The sequence below is a fragment of the Coptis chinensis genome, chromosome 9 (genome assembly GCF_015680905.1).
Source record: "Coptis chinensis isolate HL-2020 chromosome 9, ASM1568090v1, whole genome shotgun sequence".
NCBI lineage: Eukaryota > Viridiplantae > Streptophyta > Magnoliopsida > Ranunculales > Ranunculaceae > Coptis > Coptis chinensis.
Window position 1 is genome coordinate 77686284 of NC_141464.1, and position 20516 is coordinate 77706799.

The window sequence follows — 20516 nt, forward strand, 5'->3', positions numbered from 1 at the left end:
GGTCGCGGACCTCGTCCCTATGAGGATATCCCCATAGATAAATAGGGCTTCTTGGACTCTAATCAATGCAAAATATAATCTACTTCAATTCTAATTGGGGTAAGGGTTAACTAGTATTACCCCCCACTAGATGAGCCCATTAGGATTCCCCCTAAACACATGGTTAATTTGGATTGACTGTTAAATTTCAAGTCAAGCAACTGAAAATTACACAAATGCCCTCATTATTTTTAAAAAACAAATGTTCAATTTTAATTAGGTGGGGGCAAATTGTGTCATTTTCAGCCATTTGACTTAAAAGTTAACAGTCAAACCAAGTTGACCGTGTGGGGGGGGGGGGGAGGGAGACCCTAATTTCCCATTCATGGGAATCCTTCTAATTGTACTTTGACAGAAATAAAGACATAAAGACATAACTTAACTACTAATTAAAACTCTTCTAGAACTATCTAAATGGGAGTCCGAAATCTTCACCATACAAATCTAGCCCTCCTATCCAAAAATGGTTGGGAAGTCATTGCAAGTGACAGGTCTCTATGACTCGATATTGTCAAGGCAAAATACTTGCGGAATCAAGATTTCTTGACTATGTGTCCCAAACCACTTGACTCTAGAGTCTGGAGAGACATCCTACAGGCACGTGCAGTCCTCACTAAAGGATTGGGATGGGAAATAGGAAATAGATCAACAATCAACCTTTTCACCGAGAGATGGATCCCAAGCAATGAAGGTATCACTGCTCCAATATACTCCAATCCCACCGTCAAACCGCTCTTCGTCTTGGACCTCATTGATAGTACCACAAGGAAATGGCGCTCAAACATCATCTACCACTGCTGGCCAGAAGAAATTGCAAAACAAATTATCTCCATTCCACTTTCCCATAGTGAAAAACCCGACAGAAGAATTTGGACTCTATCAATCAATTGGAAATACACGGTGAAATCGGGGTATAAAGCAATACGCTTCGACCACAACACCCCTCTCTTTGATTGGAGAATCATTTGGAAACTCCGATGTCCGAGAGTGAAAGTATTCATGTGGAAACTTTCGCCGATGCTCTAAACTCATCTTCTAACCTATTCAATATAGGTTTAAACTTTAACCCAGACTGCATCTTCTGTAAAAGCCACCCAGATACCTCACAACACCTATTCCATGAATGCCCTTTTACTCAGACAATATGGAGAAACAGCCCAATCCCCCAAATTGCACACGCACCCTTCAATGATACACCACAGATATGGATAACAAAGACTCAAAAATTATTGAGAAATCAACAGAGCGATATACCCTTTGTTATGGAACTCTTCACAATCATCTGCTGGAACATCTGGAAGAGTAGAAATGAAATGATTTTTGAACAAAAAAGGGTGACACCTCAAGGCACACTCAGAGCTAGTCTTGTTTTCTTGAGAAGCACAAAGGATGCCCAGACACTACTCTTTAAACCCAAGAGACCGAAACAACTCATCCATCTCTGCTAGAAGCCTCATTTAGCTCCATACATTACTTTAAACACAAATGGCGCATGTCACAAAAATCTAGGTCCTGCGGGTTTGGGATGTGTATTAAGAAATTATGACTGGGGTTTCGTTGCTACATCAGTAGATTATGTCCCTATCGGAACATCCTTCATTGCCGAAGCTTTGGCCATGAGACTAAGTCTCTATTTAGCTATCTCCTATAGCATCACCCATATACATATCCAAAGTGACTCGCAGGCTTTGATCAATTGTATTAAGGGAGAAGACAAGGATAGTCCATGGGAGGCAGATGGGATCATAGAGGATATTTGTCAACTTTTCTTCTTATTCGAAAACATATCCCTCATCCACATATATAGAGAAGAAAACGCTACAGCAGACACACTGGCACAGCATGGCATTTCTTTAGCTCGACACATGAGCTGGCATGGTAGACCTCCAGATATCATCTGTAAAGATCTCTATTTCGATTGTATGGGTGTTTCAACTCCCCATTTAGTTTAAATAATATGCAAAATATTTGAGGAAAAAAAATCTAGATCATAGGTATCCTATCCTACATCACAACTAGGCCTCACCGTTAAGGTTATATGAACCGAAAAGAAAAAGTCGTCCTTGAAATCTAGCATACATGCTTTGGAATGCTGACACTACAAAGGTATTGACATGCCAATTATACGTATATGGTAAAATGCCAAGTTTTATTTTATTATTTTATTATTTATTTAATTTTTTGATTGGCAAGACAACCTATTTTAAATGAGAATAGTAACTCTTTGATGTTGGCAGAGTTCAAGCCCCATACATCATCACCCAAAGACCTGTCTACAAAACTATCACATACCACATCCTTCTCTTCCATCTTATTAAGTAGATACTATACCTAGCTTCGTCTAAAGCCAAACGGAAACGGCCAATGATTATGTTGTATATCCCAGTGTCAGTGTGCTTATTGTACGTTGAGAAAGAGGGAGTAATGGAATTCTGTAACTTCCCAGCTAAGCACATGCCTTTCATAACGACATAGTACATTTCAGCATCGGCCTCCAACCCATTAGTTGTCATCAAATGTAGTAATTGTTTGGCTGCTCCATCCAAGCGGTTTGAAGTGCACGAGTCAATAAGTATTGTACAATTAGTATGTAGTGCTTGAACAAACTAACGCATTCTGCGTTGAGCAAAAAGTCTGCTCTGCCAAACCCACGTATAGGGGTAGCAAAGGTAGCAGGGCCGGGTGTGAATCCCTTATATTGCATTTCCTCAAAGAGTTCAACAGCCTCACCCATTTTCCCAGCCACGCAGCAGGCATCAATCAAAATGTGGTGGTAGGTAAGAGACTAAGAGATCTAGGTTCGAGTTGCCTAGCAAAAACCCTATTATGAAAAAAGGCCTTCGCGCTCCAATTGCACTTGTCTTTTTAAACAAACACCGACCATGAAGGCAATATATGTGCCGGGAGTGTCTTTGACATTTTTTTCCATCAACAAACCGAATACTGAATACGCATCCCCAGCCTATCGACCCTTAACTTCTTTACAAAGAGCAGCAACTAAAGAAGCATATCTTTACTATATATAAAAATGTGGGGGTCGAGGAACAGTAATTTTGGTGTACGTTCCCTTTGGTAATTTCACTACCTATTGTGAGGGCATTTTAGTTTTTCGCATTTGTAGGCATTATCTCTAGATTTCTCGAATATTCCTCACCTGGAATTTCTCATTGTTCACCTCTCTTGCAATTTCTCATTGTTCGTCTCCTGCTTTGGATATTGTTCACCATCTTCGACCGCTACTATTCACATGTACAGGAATAGTAATTGATTTCTTCAATCTCGATACTTTAATATATAGCTATAGTTTTTTGTGGGGCAGTTTCGTATTGATTATCTGTTCAAGCTTTTCCTCATTGGATGTTCTGACTCCCGGGATTTACTGTAAGTTATACTTATGGCATCGTTTTTAATATTCATGGCTTGAGGGAATCAAGCCTTTGGAGGTTAGCTCCAATGTCTTGGATCTGATTTTCAAACTAAGCAGAAGTTAAAAATTGTGGTTGTCGATGTATTATTATGTGTAGTAGCTTCTATATGTCATTGATATTGAAATGAAGCTTTTTAATATTCACACGGCTTGAGGGAATCTAGCCTTTGGATATTAACTCCAATGTCTTGGGTCTATTTTCTAAACTAAGTAGGGGGAGAGGGTAAAAATCCTGATTGTCAGTGCATTACTATGTGTCACGATATTCTGTAGGTCATTGAGAACTTACTACTTCTTGCTAATCCCAAAACACAAGGTTTCATGTTAGAATAATTCTACACTACTAACACAGTTTTAGAGTGATTGTATTGGTACCTATGGCCAATTGTAGGGTGTGCAGGGCGACTTGAAAGCAAACAATGACGGGAACAATCTTCTTGGAACAGAGAAGCAGCAGGAGCTTCAAATTTAGGAAATCAATACGTTACCGGACTCCAACGAAGAGATGGATGCACAGTTGGTCTTAGGCTGTAACGTTTTTTTTTTTTTTTTGGTACTGTCACAACTAGGTCCGGTAACTTTGACTTTTAAGTCTTATTTGTGTAAGAGACATGATATGTATGATCCTGTGTCTGTTATCCTAAAACAAATATCATTGAAATGTTTAGATTATCCTTACAAAAAATATGTTGAGTTCAGGACCACTGTTTCCATCTGGATTCATCATATAGAAAGTCTCAAAGTCTTTGGACCCAACAACACACTCTAAGTAGGTCCTCATGTAGGTCAATTCCCCATCGGGCATGTTTGCAGAGTCGCTAGGTAGCAAGCTAGCACCCATTGACACTGCATGGAGCAATTGCATAGTGTTTAAGTCATTGTCATTTGAATCCCTTAACACCATAACTAGTCTATCTAGACGAAGGATAATAGTATATCTCTGTGAAGCAGCAAGCATGCTTTGATGAGTACTATTAGATATGAAATACCATTAGATGATGTTTTGGCTGAGGATGGTCATTAAAAGACATTCAAATTTAATTTTACCATTGTGGTTATGTTGGATGTGGTATTTAGATAAAGGGGTTTGATGGTGTGTTAGGTATGTCACGCTCCAGAATTTGGTGGTGATTGTCGATGTGGGAGGTTCACATGTACCCTATGATTTTTCAGAGAAGGTGAATTGAGTTGAGTTAAACATTCCAATGTCCACATTTCATAATTTGTAGCACGTGAATTGTATTGAGAGTCATGGGCGGAGCAACCAGAAATGAGTATTGAATAGGGGTTTAATCTTCCATTCATTTTTTCTAAAATTTTCACATAGTTAGCGTCGAATTTTGTTACCGCTTACCTCAATGATTTGACTTTTTCATTTTGATTTCTTTTCTTTGGTTTTTATTTGCTTAGTGAAAACCTTGATGTCCGTTGACCTTCATAAACCATTTCTGAAATGGACATTTGGATTAATTCAATTTGTTTTCTCCTCCATCCACTCTATCTTAGAACGTTGCGCCACTTCAATCATTATCATTACATCTTCTACCACATATTGAATTCCAACTCATCAAGCAAGTGTTTATTACATCTGCAGTATCTTGAATCAAATCTGCAATTTCTTGATGAGTGAATTGGGTAAGTTGCATTAAAAGTAATAGCTGAAACAAATTTAGCGTTGTAACAGTGGAAACCTTATGTATCAATTACTTTTAGATTTGTTCTAAAATGATCATATACTTTATTATTACTTGAAGAAACTAAGCACGAGCATTATGTTGTATCCAAGTGAATGAGTCAATTTATCCATCTAAGGAAAGTTGTCCTTCGTCCGGGGTGAGTCACCACTTGCCTTGGTTGCCTTTAAGTCGGAAAGTCAATTGTCTTCCACTGCATACACAACAACTTGATGTTAGCTGTGAAACAATGAGAAAGGTGTGTGAATCACTATTGAAAACGGAATTAGATAGCACACTGTTAGTATTAAATTATTTGTGTATGACATAATTTCCTGTTCCTTATGAACAAAAGAATTTTGGTTGTAGTTGACCATTTTTTCTTTGAATATTTAATGAAGAACTTAAATTAATGAACAATGTGGCATATTAGTGATATTAATCTAGCTTATGCATTTTGAAGATGATGTTTTCGTCACTGTGGTTGCGTCCATTCACTATTGTACGTTTCTAAAATGCAGATAATACATTTCTCTACTCCTTAATCGACAAATATTTTGAAGATTGAAGGCTGTGTTTTTTTATGATCCAAGTGTGAAATCTTAAGCTATTGTTTTTAAATATTTCAAGTATTTCAATTGATGTGTTATGATTAATGCACTTGAGTGGTTAGTTATGCATTTACGCAACATGTATGGTTAGTACTAATTGTAAAATGTTGTCAACCTTACTGAACAAAAGATTCTTTCCAGGATTTTTAGTTTAGTTTATGCATCAAATAGAGCATGGTTAGTGCGATATTTACTTGTTTACTTCATGACTATGATATGATTGTCAAACAAGCTGAATTTAGCATTGCAGAAGCTAATCTGGAATCTAGCAAGGTTTGAGCCGACAGAAAATAAAAAGTTTTGAAGGACGGAGGAGTTGAGGGACAGAGAGCAATCAATGAGTTTTAATGTTAAGGATGTAGATATTTTCCCCCGTGGAGTGGAGAAAAGAACTTGGCCTAAAGATTACTCTTTGTCTGATCTTGCACGCATGATGGTGGTGTTTTTGCTTGCAAGGATACCATGTTCTCCTACAATCTAGAAAATCATAAGTGTGCTAAATAATTGTATTGCAGTTTGCAAGGAATTGAATTTCAGTTCATGTATAGTTTATGTAAACTATTATTTCAGTTCATATAAACTATTTTAATTCAAATCTAAGAAGGTAATTTAAGAGACTATATCTCTATTGTATGTTGTAGTAGTGTATTAACAGGGTTTATTTTCTTTTCTTTTTTCATGATTTAAGAATAATTTAGTGGTCATATCTTACAAATTTCTATATAAATGTATTTTTTTACCATCTTGGTGTTTAGTAAGATAAGTTCACATAGTTTTTTATTAGCATTTTGTAACGCCCGTATTTAAAATACGTATTTATTAATTTATTAATTTATTTATTTAAAATCTGTTGGATTGGATTTGGGATATGTGGGCCTGGTTTCTAGACCCGAGTCTGTGTTGGGATTAGGTTTCAAACCCAAGTATATATTTATATTTTTTTAGAGAATAGGGTTGTTAGATAAAAAAAATAAAATAAAAATGGAGGCGGAGATAGAAACTCAATTGCTAGAGGGTTGGAGCGCAATGATTCGGACTAGGAGAGATTCGTGGAGCTTGGAATACAGGTGAGTAGTTAGTTTTTCTACCTCCCGTGTATACAAAAATAGCCTTATTGTTCAATGTTTTCACTTATTTTTACTGTTCATTCTTCTTCGTCCTGTGTCATTATTGTTAAACTGATTTCTGTTATATATTGTTCATTGTTCTTAATTATTGAAAAAAAATTATTGTGCTTGGCGAAGCTCGAAGAAGCGTTAATGGCGGCGCAAGACAGAGAGATCGTCTCTATATACTTTTTAAACTTATTGTGTTTAATATGTGGTGTGTTAGTTGGATATATTATTGGTTGTTAAGGTTGGATTGGGTGTTGTCGGGATTGAAATTTGGTGGGGGCTGTTGAAGTTGTGAAACAGGTTTTTCATGGCGTCGCCTGCTTGAATTGATGGGGGTTGAACTCTTATTGTCGTGGTTAAGATTGATTTAGGATTGGTTGTTGTTGGGAAGTGTCGGATATGTGTTTTGACGTTGGGAGGAGGGCTGTTGGGAGCTTGAAGACTCGTTAATGGCGGTCGAGATCTAAGTTTGAGTGATCTCGACAATAGATAAAAGTGTGTTGTGTGTTAATTAATGTTGTTTGGTTTTTGATGAGGAGGGAAACCGCTGGGTTGAAAGGGGAGGACGAGTGGAGGTTGTGGTGGCCGATTTGGTGGCTGGTGGTGGGAGCTGCTGGAGCTAAGGAAGATGACTCTGTTGGGCCTTGGGCCGAAATTTTTGTTTAGTTGGGTTGGGCCAAAATTCTATTATTTTGTGTTGGACCTTAGTTGGTTTTCTTTGGGCCCAAATATAGTTTGTTTGGTTGGGCCAGTTCTATTTTTCTTTCCTTGGGCCGAAATCTATTTGGTTTGGGCCGGTTTCAGTTTTGGGTTTAGATTTTAGTTTTTGGGGCGAACTAAGTTAGTTAGTGGTTTGGGCCATTTTCAATTAGCTTTCTTTGGGCCGAATCACTTAATTGTTTGGGGCCAGTTTCTAATATTTTTTTGGGCAGTCCATAGGACTTAATAGAGATCCAAATGGGTCTTTCAACATTTAGACTTTTGGGTTCTAAGGTTTGGGTTTAGGGCTTGGCTAGTTTGGTCCGAACCATTACCTTAGTCATGAGCCCATGAGCCATGCACCTTGACCTTAGCCATGAACCATGGCTATAACCCTGGACCTGTTGAACATGGAAATGACATGTTGACTTTGACTTTGACCATTCACTGTTGACCGTTGACTGTGGAATGTTGACTTTTTCCAGATTTTCACATATTTAAGAATATGGACAAATATAGTAATAAAATGTTGTCAAAATTGTATAGACAAATCAAATGATAGAATGTTGTGGAAGCCTGTATAAACTTGGTTGTTATTATCTAAGACAGATGTGATGTTGATAGTTTGTATTTTTTGACACGTGACAAGAGTGAAATTTTAGGAGATATAATATTCTTAAAACGCTATAAAAATATTATGTGGTACGTTTGGAGCTATTGTGATGTTATGGGGTATGTTGAAATTGTTGTTCTGTTAAATGATATCATATGTTAGGATATCGATTAAATGCAATATCTTTGAGAAATCTATATAAACGATCCATTATTATATATGTGAGATGTTACTATGAGGTAGTATAGTATTGGTGAATATTTTCCCACGGGATTGTAGCTTAGTACAATAATATATTGGCACGCGAAAGAATGAAAGGTGTTATGAGATGTATTGAGATATTTTTAAATAGTGTGGCTTAGTGCAATAATTAATTGGCATGCACGTGATATAGTGAAATGATTATAAGATATAAAGGTATGACACTTGAATAAATTTCGTAACGAAAATCCTAAAACCTAGCTACCACAACTCATGTGATTTGGCCCTAGTGATGGGCGTATGTGATATGATTGGCCCTTCTGGCGTTTCAGTGCATCTGAATGGCCCTTCGGGCGTAAGTAATTTGATTGGCCCTTCTGGCATTTCAGTGAATCTGAATGGCCCTTCTGGCGTAGCCGAATAGTGGCTTGATTATTCCGTTCGCAAAATTAGAACGAGACGCGCTATATTTTTATGCCGAATAATGGCAGTACTCACATAATGGCTTTCGTGTGAGGGCTACCTGGTATGCGATATCCCGCTTAGGGTAACTACGCACGGAGTGGTTCATTATGTGAGGGGAGGCATGTGGATGTACATGTTCGGCATTGGGTAGCGATTGTGGTAGCCAGGGAAACTAAGTAAGACATAGATACGACATGATTTTTAGGGACACGCAAAGAAAGCCTTAAATAATATAATTATGATAATAGGTTGGTTAATGATATATCTTTAAATATATGATTGTATATAGTTTTGCAGAATGGTGGATCAAACTTATTACTTGTGCAGAGACGACCCACTCTGTAATTGAGCATGAAATGCGGTAAATATAGAATATGTTTTGTTGGTTATTAGTTTAGTTAGAACTTAAGGCGCCTCGGTGGAGGAACTAAATGCCTTTGTATTATGGTTGGGAAGTTAAGGCGCCTCAATGGAGAACTACATGCCTTAAGTATGGTACTTAAGGATGTTGTATTATTTGTTGGAGGTTAAGGCGCCTCGGTGGAGGAACTAACTGCCTTATTTATTGTGTAAATATATGTATAAGTATATATTGTATTTTAAGGCTACTCACACCAGCATTGTTTATAATATTGACCCGATTTGCATGTTTGCTTATCGGGTATGTTCATTAAATGAACATAGTTGATAAGTCTTGACAGGTTTAGTGTTAAAGAAGAAGGTTGGTTGAGTGCTTGTGGTTTGGCGTTAGCGTCGCATTCGATATGTTTTGTTTTCCTTTAATAGGTTTAGTAATAGATTTTAGTTGAGACAAAAGAGTTGTTGTTTTGTATTTTTCCGTTGTAATTATAATTAAAGAGTTGTTGAAAGGAGATTTGTAATTTAATCTTATTTGTGAGTTTTTGGTTATGAAGAGGACTTTTGTTTAGTTAAAAAATTTATTGGTTTTAAATTATCCGTGTAAGTAAATAGATGATGGGTTTTTAGGAGTTGAGAGTGCATCACACCTCAAAAATTGAAGAGTTAGGAACAAATTTTGTTTTTTGAATTCTGTCGAAATTCGGGGTGTGACAATCTTGGTGTCCAGTAAGGTAAGTTCACGTAGTTTTAGCATACCAAATTACCAATATATACTATCTGCTCATTCTATCTTGATGAGAATTATTGTTCCTATCGCATTGTTGTCGAGTTCAAGGTCAATGTTAACATCTTCTAGAGTTTCCCACATGCTTCGGTGATATCACTAAGAGCTATTCATTTGTTGATGCAAGAATTTAAGTTTGGCAGCATCTTGCTTTCTTTATTGCCTTTTTTGTAAATCACTATAGCATTCTCTATCTTCATTTACTAATTTTTGTGTCATTAACTAATTTATTCGTTTATTTGATGGATGATCTTCTACATGATATTCCATTTTGCAGTTCTCATTAATGAACAACTAACACATCAATTCAAGCTCCATTCAGAATTTTTTTTTCTAGATGTATTGTTCGTATTGTTAAGACGTGCAACGCACGTGCATGATGCTAGTACCTTATTAAAATATATTAAGATCCATTCAGGGCCGGGTCAACCCTATAACAAAGTATGCATTTGCTTAGGGCCCCCCAGCCCAATCCTCCCAAATGCTTATGGACCGAACTAAAGAAGCCCATGTATTGCTATTATAAAAACAAAGCCCCTAACTCATTATCCAAATTAATTAATTATAGTTTTGTGAGCAAACTAAAAAAAAGTTAAGAATCACTTAGTTCAATTTGTTGTGGGCCCCTTTGATTACTCCAAGTCTCTAACCAAGTGTGGGTTTAAGTAAGAGTCTAAAAACAAACCATTGACCCATCATCCGGTAGGGCACCCGGTTTTCACATGCCACCCAAACCCGCACCGACCCAAAAATAGACCCACCCCACCACCATTTTACGCGGTCTAGCAATGGGTGTAGGTTCTATGTTCAAACCCGACCCGTCAAGCCGCCAGACCCGCACCATGTCAAAAGTCGTTGACCCAACCCCGTTGACCCTCACAATGTCAAGACTCAAGTCTAATATTTTTGTATTTTGTTTATATTTTATTTTAACTTTTGTAGGAATTTGGGAGATATGAACACAAACTTATGAGTTCAACATCAATTTCAAATATTCAAGTTTGAACATTGGGCAAATATCAAAAGTTCAAATTCAACTTTCGAATTTTGGAGAAGATGAATTGTTCATTCTTATATTAATTTCGAATTCTTTTAGTTTATATTTTATTGTTTTGAACCATAGATCCTTGCTCCCATCTTTATTTTATCATATTATGGAAAATAATCAATTTACAAATGGTAAATCACGATAAAGAAGTTTCAAATTTGCAGATATGGTTTTGGGTTCAAGTTCAAGTTTTTTTTATTTTTGTTTATTTTTCATTGATTGATTCCATTTTTTTCTCTATGTTGTGAATTGAAAATATATTACTTGCAGAATTTGAAAATTTTTTTTGGTGAAATGGGTTAAAATGATAATTTCCACCCGACTCGGATGACCCGCCCAAAACCCGCTTCGTAAGCTGACCCAACAGACGGGCCTGGGTGATGGTACTAAGACATGACACTTCAACCCTCCCCGCCCCATCGGAGACCACTAGATTTGTATCCCCTAGACCCGTTCCGACCCAATACCTATCACTATTTGACCCGCGGTTGACCCACCCCGCCCCGTATTACACCCCTAGGTTTAAGTGTTTAACATCAAAATTTACAGTACGTGAGGTTGTAGAAAGTTATGGATATTAACATAATGACAGTTGGTTTTAACGAGTTTGTATTTAGGAAGATATGATTTGCCATTCAAAAAGACTTGCAGCACAATTTGTTGCACGCTTGTCCTAATCATTTGTAAAACTCGTTATCATTATCAATAAAATTTCCATTAATAAAAAATAATAATAATAATAATAATAATAATAATAATAATAATAAAATCCCCAACGCCCTTAAAAGAAGTTGGGCGCCCAAAAAATTCACCTTCGTCATTCTCAATCCCTTCACTATTTTTCTTGCCACAAAATTTTATTTTTTATCACTTTTGTTTACATTAATTTTGAATGAAGAAAAAAAAAATCTATATAATTATCTATCTATTGACTTAAACAAATGTTTGAATGATTATGTCAATTTTTTTTTTTTTTTTAAGGTTTATTTTTCTTTATTTTCTTTCTTTCTTTGGTTGAATTGTTTGTGGAAATATAGACAAGTTTTTTTATTTATTTGTTATTTTGGCTTTAGTCATTTAATTAGGTATGTTATTTGGTATTAATTTATATCTATGTTTGAATTTTGAATTTTGGAAAAAGATTAATTAGGATTTCGGTGCCACGTAGGAAATGGAGTCCAAGAGAGTTATTGAGGGAGTCTGAGTAGAACTATTCTTAAAAATAACATTGTAATCTTACGAAAAGAGTCTATTAATTTTAAGAAATATTATGTAATAAGATTCTTACCACAAAAGTCCAACAAAATCTTCTGTAAAATGGAAAGTATAACTAATCAAATTTGCTCCATGAGGCTTATAAATAGTAGGACATGCTGGTGTCATTGATTGCCTTCCAACATTTGAAGGAAGTCAGAAACAAGAACGAAAGGGAAAGATAATGGAGAAGGCGTCTGCTAAGTTGATACTCTTTGTGGCACTTCTTCTTGTTGTCTCAGGTTTTTCTCTTTACACCCTGGTTAGATATCTTTGAAATTAACATCAATCCAAGTTTGTAAGCATGTTAATATAATTAGGCTTACCTAAGCTCACACCTTACATTTTGCATGTGCTACATTCTTTTTAATAATCTAAATTCCAAAACACTAAATGAATTTGTACAACGTTTCTCTTAAAAATATAATGATAATATATTCCTGGAAATAACGGCAAAGTCGTATGTTTACGAGGAAAGTAATGACTTTTTGAAAATATATGTAGGTATTCCATCCATGAAGATCCAGGTTGAGGCACGAAAGACTTGTCTTATTGAAGGTCCTCCAGCTTGCAAAGACGACTTTCAATGTCAGAGCAATTGCCTTAATTGTCACCCGAAATGTCTGGAGGGTCGATGCCATTGTACGCATGCCATGGACGTACTTAAGGGGAAAAATTGACACTAGCGCAGCCTCATGCCCTATTGCAATATTGATAATATAGCTTGTATTACTGCTAATTGTGTTTGTTTGTAAGAGCTTGAGGGAAAAGGTATACCCTTGATTTAGGATTTTTGTGGAGGATGTTGTAAGGGCGTTTGGATCAATAAATAAAATTCTTATTTGCCAATATTGTTGTTGTTTCATTCTTCAGTTTTTAGGTTTCCGATGGGTTAGAATTGCTCTCCACATACTATTGTTTTTGTTTGATCACTTAATAGGCATAGTATATAATGTGCTATACATTTTTGGGTTAAGTAGTATTACCCTAGTAGATGAGCCAATTAGGATATCTCCCCACTAAATCTTTACCGTCTGTTTTAATGATTAAGATCTTATCTCACAACAAACTGAAGATCTAATCTTAAGCATAAAAAAGAGACAGATTATAATCTAATGGCCATTTTTTCATTATAGCTTCATTTTCTCTCTATCCACCACTATCACCACCGACCATAACCACAGACACGTCAAAAATGTGATCTTAAATCTAAAATCAATGTATTTCTCATTCAAATATATATAGTTCTCTTTCATTTGAACATCGCACTATAGAAAAAAATTCAAAGATCAATGAATCAAATACCTTGTTATGTGTTTTACTAAATATCCATTTAGTAACACATTTTTCAATGCAATCAGGCTGCATTATCTCATTCTCTCAATTTGGTTTCCACACGTACTTCTCATTTGATTTCCATATGAACATCTCTAGTGTGATTCTTCATATTGCAAATCACCATTTCTAATCTGTAAACCAGGAAAGCAAGATGCTAGGCCGGACCATTCTATTGTGATTGATTTCATAAAGACCTCCATTTCTACGCCTCTACTCTTTGAAGCAACAGACTTTGATTTTATTTCTTTCCTAGTTAGCTGACACTAAAGGAATGATATGATTCGGAAGCAAGGGCGAGAGCAAAATACAGTTAGTAAAAATGACAAGATCATCTATCTACTGAAGGGCTTGTGGCACCCATTGGGCTTGGAATACGGCCTTGTCTTTCAGAATAATAGGTTTGCACAAATGATTGAAGACAATAACCCAAATCTTGTTTTCTGTGTTTCCTTGTTTTCTTTGATGATACCTTTTGTGTGTGTGTGTGTGTATGTTTTTTTTTTTTTTTTCAGTTTTCTCAATCGTTCCTTGCGTAGTTGCTTGTGTTCTCTTTTTTCTTTGGAAAGTATTTTCCGTTTTCTTGATGAATCTGATTTTCCTTTTTTATGATGTACCTCCATTTTTGTTTTCTTGGTTGGGTGTTGTTAACGGAGGTGTTTAGGAAGATAGAGAAGAGAAAAAGGAGAGATCGAATTGTTGTCAAGTGCTTTACGCGTGTATGAATTTTAGCTTATTTGGCAAAATCACTAACTTTTTAGTGCCACATACTCAAATGAACAGACACATGTTTCACTCCGGTGCCACATGAACAGTTTATTGACCGGAAATGAACTATAATCCCAAAGTGCAACAAAACTAAAAGTATAAGGTACTGCAAGTGCATAGAAAATTGTATAGTAGCCAAAGTGCAAAAAAAGTCTAGTACATTGTATACTATGCTTATTAAGTGTTGTTTGATTGTGCAATGCAATCCTCAAATTCCAGGACTACTTAAACTGAGCATGTCATAGGCATAGTTCGTGATTCCGAACGAAACTCCGGAATTCCGCCCGGAATTTCGGTTTTCCAAAAAAACGGAATTCCGAATATAGCGTCGAAATATCGGAAATTCCAAAAGAATTTGAAATTCCGAATATAATAGGGTCGAAATTTAATAGATTTCGGTTTTTAAATTTATCGGAATTTCGAGAATTCCGAAATCCCGAACTATGGTCATAGGTAAGTCTGTTTTGTTCATAAACTTCACACAACTTGCTATATCAAGCTAAAACTGTTGTTTCGATATACAACAATTGTCATACCTCAAATTTCCAGACAATATTTAAAACAATAATATTCAATCATCTGGAACCCGGGGTGAAACAAAACCCAATACCATGTTATCAAACACGATATTAAAAAAAAACTAAAATCAAAAGAAAACTAAAAGGAACAACTCTTCATCACATTATTAAACTACAAATAAACTAAACAACTCTATTACATCTGTCTCAAAACAAAACCGTACACTTCATAAAACTTAAACCAGAAGACTCCAAGAGCAACTCCAAATCACGTGTCCTCATCCACTGCACTCCACCATCTATGTTTCCAAGAACACACCCATGTTGCAAAACAAAGCAAACATAGGTCAGCAAATTGAATTTGCTGGTATGAGTAAGACTAAATATAAAATAGCAATACGTTCATATCCTTCGAATAAAGAAATATACTATTTAATCATTTCAACTTGGAAGACAAGTTAGTTATGTATTCTCAAAACAGCATGCAGTTTCTTCCCAAGTAAAATTTCAGCCCCCAATATACATTTCCAAGAAATCTCATATAACAGTATTCATCATGCTCACTTTCCAAAATAACTCACAATATAATTTCCACTTACATTCAACTTATTACATACACATATGATAACTTATTTAAATATGAGTTTGATACACTTTATCTTTAAGTCAGCACGTCGTCTTAGGGTAAGACAACGTCTCTGCATAAAAAGTTAATAAGTCCTACTCTCCTGCAAAACAAAGTTAGATTTCCCAAACGTAATCATTTATAGTATACATCTATTTCACTCTCATTGCAACCATCATGGGTATATATAAGCTGGCATAATATATCACCAATATTAACTAACATTCATATCACACCACCATATCCATCATATCACGCTAACCATATTCACATTCCTTCCTAAGAATTTATATGTATCATATCATAATATATCACCAATCATATCCAACAACTCGCTCATACTTAAAGCCAATATTTTTCTTAAAAACCACTCGTCTACTGATGAGAACGAGGAACTATATCACAACTGGGGAGTACATTCATCCCTTGTGAGTATCAACTCATACAAACCACGTATACATTTTCTTGTAAGAAATCATGTAAATCATAATACATAAATATTCATATGCAATAACTCAATCACATGTAAAATTAATGTTTTACTTTAATATCACTGGTCTACTTATGAGAACGAGGAAAAAGTCACAACCAGGGAGTACATTCATCCCTCGTGAGTATCAACTCACACAAACCACATAAACATTTCTCATAAGAAATCATATACATCATATGCAATAGCTCCATCACACGTAAAATCAATATTTTACTTTGCTTATTAATTATCTCGTTGACTCATCTATTAAAAGACAAAGCCCAACCTTTAGTTCCTACTCCACGATTTGCACTACACACATTTGCCAAATCACACATATTCGTGTGCCACTACAAGACATATGTCCCAAGCGGGATATCGCCTCCAGGAAACATACTTTCATCTTGTAAACTCGTAACTTGTGAGTCACAGCCATCTCTGGGTTTTCCATACACATAATCACAAAGCTTCTTTGGGCATTCAATATATCAGGTCATTCATGGCACATTCAATTAATACCTTGGGTCATTCCCGCCACATTCAAGGAATACTCATCATAATACTAACAGGTCATTCATGGCACATTCAATGAATACCTTAGGTCATTCCCGCCACATTCAAGGAATACCCATTATAACACTAATAGGTCATTTATAGCACATTCAATGAATACCTTGGGTCATTCCCGCCACATTCAAGGAATACACACCTACATTTCCGTACATTCAAGGAATACAGCCAACCCGCAAAGCGAATGCATTAGTTCCTCTCTAACGCAGCTTTTCACATAACATCATTAGTCATAAACATTTCATTTCTTTTCTTTTCATCAAAGAGGCGTGGAGAGATCTAGAGATGTGGGCGACACATTAAATTTTCATCGGACGCTTTTACACCGGATTTTAACACTCAAGAGTTCTCATTTATTATAATATTTTCATTACAAAACAAATATCGTCTCAAACAATAGAATCATTACTAAATATACCAAACACAATAACTAATCAACTCACCTCATTATCAATTATATAAATCATAGATATCAAAAGGTTCAATCATGAATAATGCATTAGTTAAATGTCTCGTGAATACATTTTAAACAACCGCAATCACGTACACAATTAAGTACTAACATTCTACATATATAGTTATCACAATAACTAATAACTAATAACTAATATATAATATATAATATAGTGGCTGCACTTTTGCTCAAAACTGCCTACGTATCCAAATCTTTCAGGATTGGAATCAAGCCTTCGTAGTTCTTATCAGCCACATAGTCAATGCTATAGTTTTTCCTACATTCATCTAAATGGTATGTAACTTAATTATTTAGAAACTAAGGTATGTAGATATACTTTTTCATGTAGAACTCGAAGTCCCAACCTCAGCCTATCTAGAAGAAAACTTAGGTCGAAAACGGTAAAAATCATAATTTTCAGCAAACTAGATTTCTGACGGACTATCTTCCGAATGACACAACTCTTTTCACATGTATCCAAACGCATCGAGACTTTTTGTGTTGAAAATCTGACACACAGAACTTACTTTCTCATGTTTTACAAAAATACTCAATCTCATTCTAAATGTGCCAAAACTAGGCTCGAACACAATGCACAGAAACTGATTTCTGACGCACTATTTTCTACCAGTCAAACTTCCAAACACCATAATTAATTACACAGGCCTCGGAATGTGATGAGGCCAATTGAAACAGAAAGCAGACTTACAAATCTTACTTTTTAATGTTTTCATAAAAATCTAGTTCAAACTCTAACTAAATTAAAACTGGACTTGAACACAGTGCGTAGAAACTGATTTCTGACACACTGTTTTCTGTCAACCAAACTTCCAAACATCATATCTACCACCACAGACCTCAGAATGCGACGAGACCAATTGGGTTGGAAAGAAGACACAGAAAACTCACTTTTTCATGTTTTGGCGAGAGTTTGAATCTGACCCTAACTATTTGAAAACTCAATTCCAAACCAGACATAGACCGGATTTCTGCAGTCAGAAAATTCTGACATGCTAACTTCCAAACACCGTAACCATATCCACAAACCTTGGAATGCAACGAGGTCAATTGGGTTGGAAAGCAGACTTCCAGACCTTACTTTTTCGTGTTTAGAGGAAAATCTAACTTAAACTCGAAGTATAATAAAATCAGCTCCAAAACAGGACATAAGTATAAGTGTTCTAGTTTTTAGTTTCATGAAATAAATATATGTATGAACCCCAACAATTAAACCCACTAAGCAATATTCATTGATTCGAATACCATCTCCACCTCAGTCCACATTTCAGTATGACAGTAACCATATATAGGTAAAGGCAAATGATATATGTAAACCCAAAATTTCAAATTTCAAAATCCACAAGAAATTGGTAAAATGATTACTCACAACTTCACCAGCGCCATTCTACCATATGGTGTGTCAAAACAAAAGAGACAACATTGAATAAATACATGGAACGGGATAAAATGCATGTGCATCAGTAAATCATTTATACTCATGATCCATATCATTAATTGAAATAGTATTCGGTAAGGTTTGTTAGCAGAATTGATAGCTGGATATGTGCGAGCTAGTTTATTAAGGCAGCATATATTCTATCTTATTTAGTCTAGCTATATATAGAAGAGTATATTGTATATAGACATAATTGATTGGCATTTATTCTTACCTTACATAGTCCGATGTAATGGCTGATTTTCAGCCTTGTAATTAGCTCGACAGTTTCTATATAAAAAGAGCAACTCTCACAAGGAGAAGATATTCATAACAAAACTCAAATTGAAATGGTATCGGAGCCACAAATTATTTTCGTGGTTTTCTCTTGGCTTGGCTGAATTCTTGGTTTCTTAGAGTATTCTGGTTGTGACGAATTCTTGGTTTCTTGGAGTATTTTTGGTTGTGACGAATTCTTGATGGTTATTATGTCTGGAGAAAGGGAAAATTCTATTGTTCGCTTTAATGGCAAGAACTACACCAATTGATGAGAATTCCAGTTTAGGATGTTTGTGAAAGGGAAGGAGTTATGGGGACATTTGGATGGGTCTTCTGAGGCTCCAACTGATCCCAGGGAACTTAGTTCATGGGAAGGCAAGGATACCAAAATTACTTCCTGGCTACTCAGCTCTGTTGAACCTCATATGGTCAACAATCTTCGTGGGTTCACTAATGTTAAGATGATGTGGGATTACCTTCGTGAATTTATTATCAAGATAATTCTGCCCGAAAGTTTCAATTAGAGTTAGACATCGGAAACTATCGCCAAGGGAACCTCTCTATTAAGCAATTTTATTCCGGTTTTATTAATTTATGGAGTGATTATTCTGGGTTGGTGCATTCTCAAGTTCCCAAAGAAGCTTTAGCAGCACTACAAGCGGTTCACTATGAGAGCCAGCGGGATCAATTCTTGATGAAGCTCTGCCTCGAGTTTGAAAGTGCACGAAGGGTTAATCAATCGCACACCGTCCCCATCTTTGGAGATTTGCTTGGGTGAACTCTTGCGTGAAGAACAAATAGCCTTTGCCTCACAGCTTGGCCTTGCTCAAGACGCCGTGGTGGTTCGAGATGGTTAATATGGCCTACGCTGCTCCCAAGGCAAAGGCGATCCGGATCTCCACCACGTGTTATAGTTGCAAGGAAATTGGGCACATTGCAAAACATTGCAGCAAGAAATTCTGCAATTATTGCAAGCAAGAGGGTCATATCATTAAGGAGTGTCGGTATGCGCCCTCATAATCGATCCGCTCCTCGCTTTTCATCTTCTGCTGCTCACCCACTTTTGTGCCTACATCTTCTGCTCTACCTGCCGTTACGGGTTCTACTTCCAACATTACTCCCGAAAGGGTTCAACATATGATTATTTCCGCTCTTTCTACTCTTGATCTCCAGGGTAAGAAACATCTCCTTACTTCTCCTTGGTTAATTGACTCTGCGGCTTCCAATCACATGACTGGCAGTCCGGTAGCTTTACATGATGTTCGTACGTATGGTGGTAAACAACATATTCAGATCGCAAATGGCAGTACTCTTCCTATTATCAGCGGTTGGAAATCAGGTCTTCCTTCACTAATGTTTTCGTGTCTCTCGATTTATCCGCCAATCTCATTTCGTTGGACAATTAGTAGAAGAAAATTGTTATGTTCATTTTGATCGTTTTGGTTGTCGTGTGCAGGATCAAGCGTTGGGACAGGAGATAGCGAAGGGGCCTAAAGAGGGACGTCTTTTTCCTCTTCAGTCGTTTTCTGTTCCTCGTTCAATTTCTGTTAGTTGATCTGCTATTGCTAATAATAATAGCCATTATTGGCATAAGAAATTGGGTCATCCCAACTCTGTAATTTTGACACATCTTATGAAACATGGTTATTTGAGTAATACAAATGAGTTTTCTTCCTTGTCTTTTGATTGTGCTCCTTGTAAACTTGGAAAAAGCAAATCTTTACCTTTTCCCTCGCAGGGTAGTCGTGCTTCTACATGTTTTGAAATTATT

At 36.2% G+C, this 20516-nt stretch overlaps 1 long non-coding RNA gene across 1 annotated transcript; it reads left to right on the top strand.

Moving 5' to 3' along the window:
* Positions 1–3208: 3208 nt before the first annotated feature.
* On the top strand, positions 3209–4225 carry LOC147478273 (uncharacterized). The gene is made up of 2 exons (XR_015208914.1): positions 3209–3420; positions 3858–4225. It is a non-coding gene; the product is annotated as an uncharacterized LOC147478273 (long non-coding RNA).
* Positions 4226–20516: the final 16291 nt, after the last annotated feature.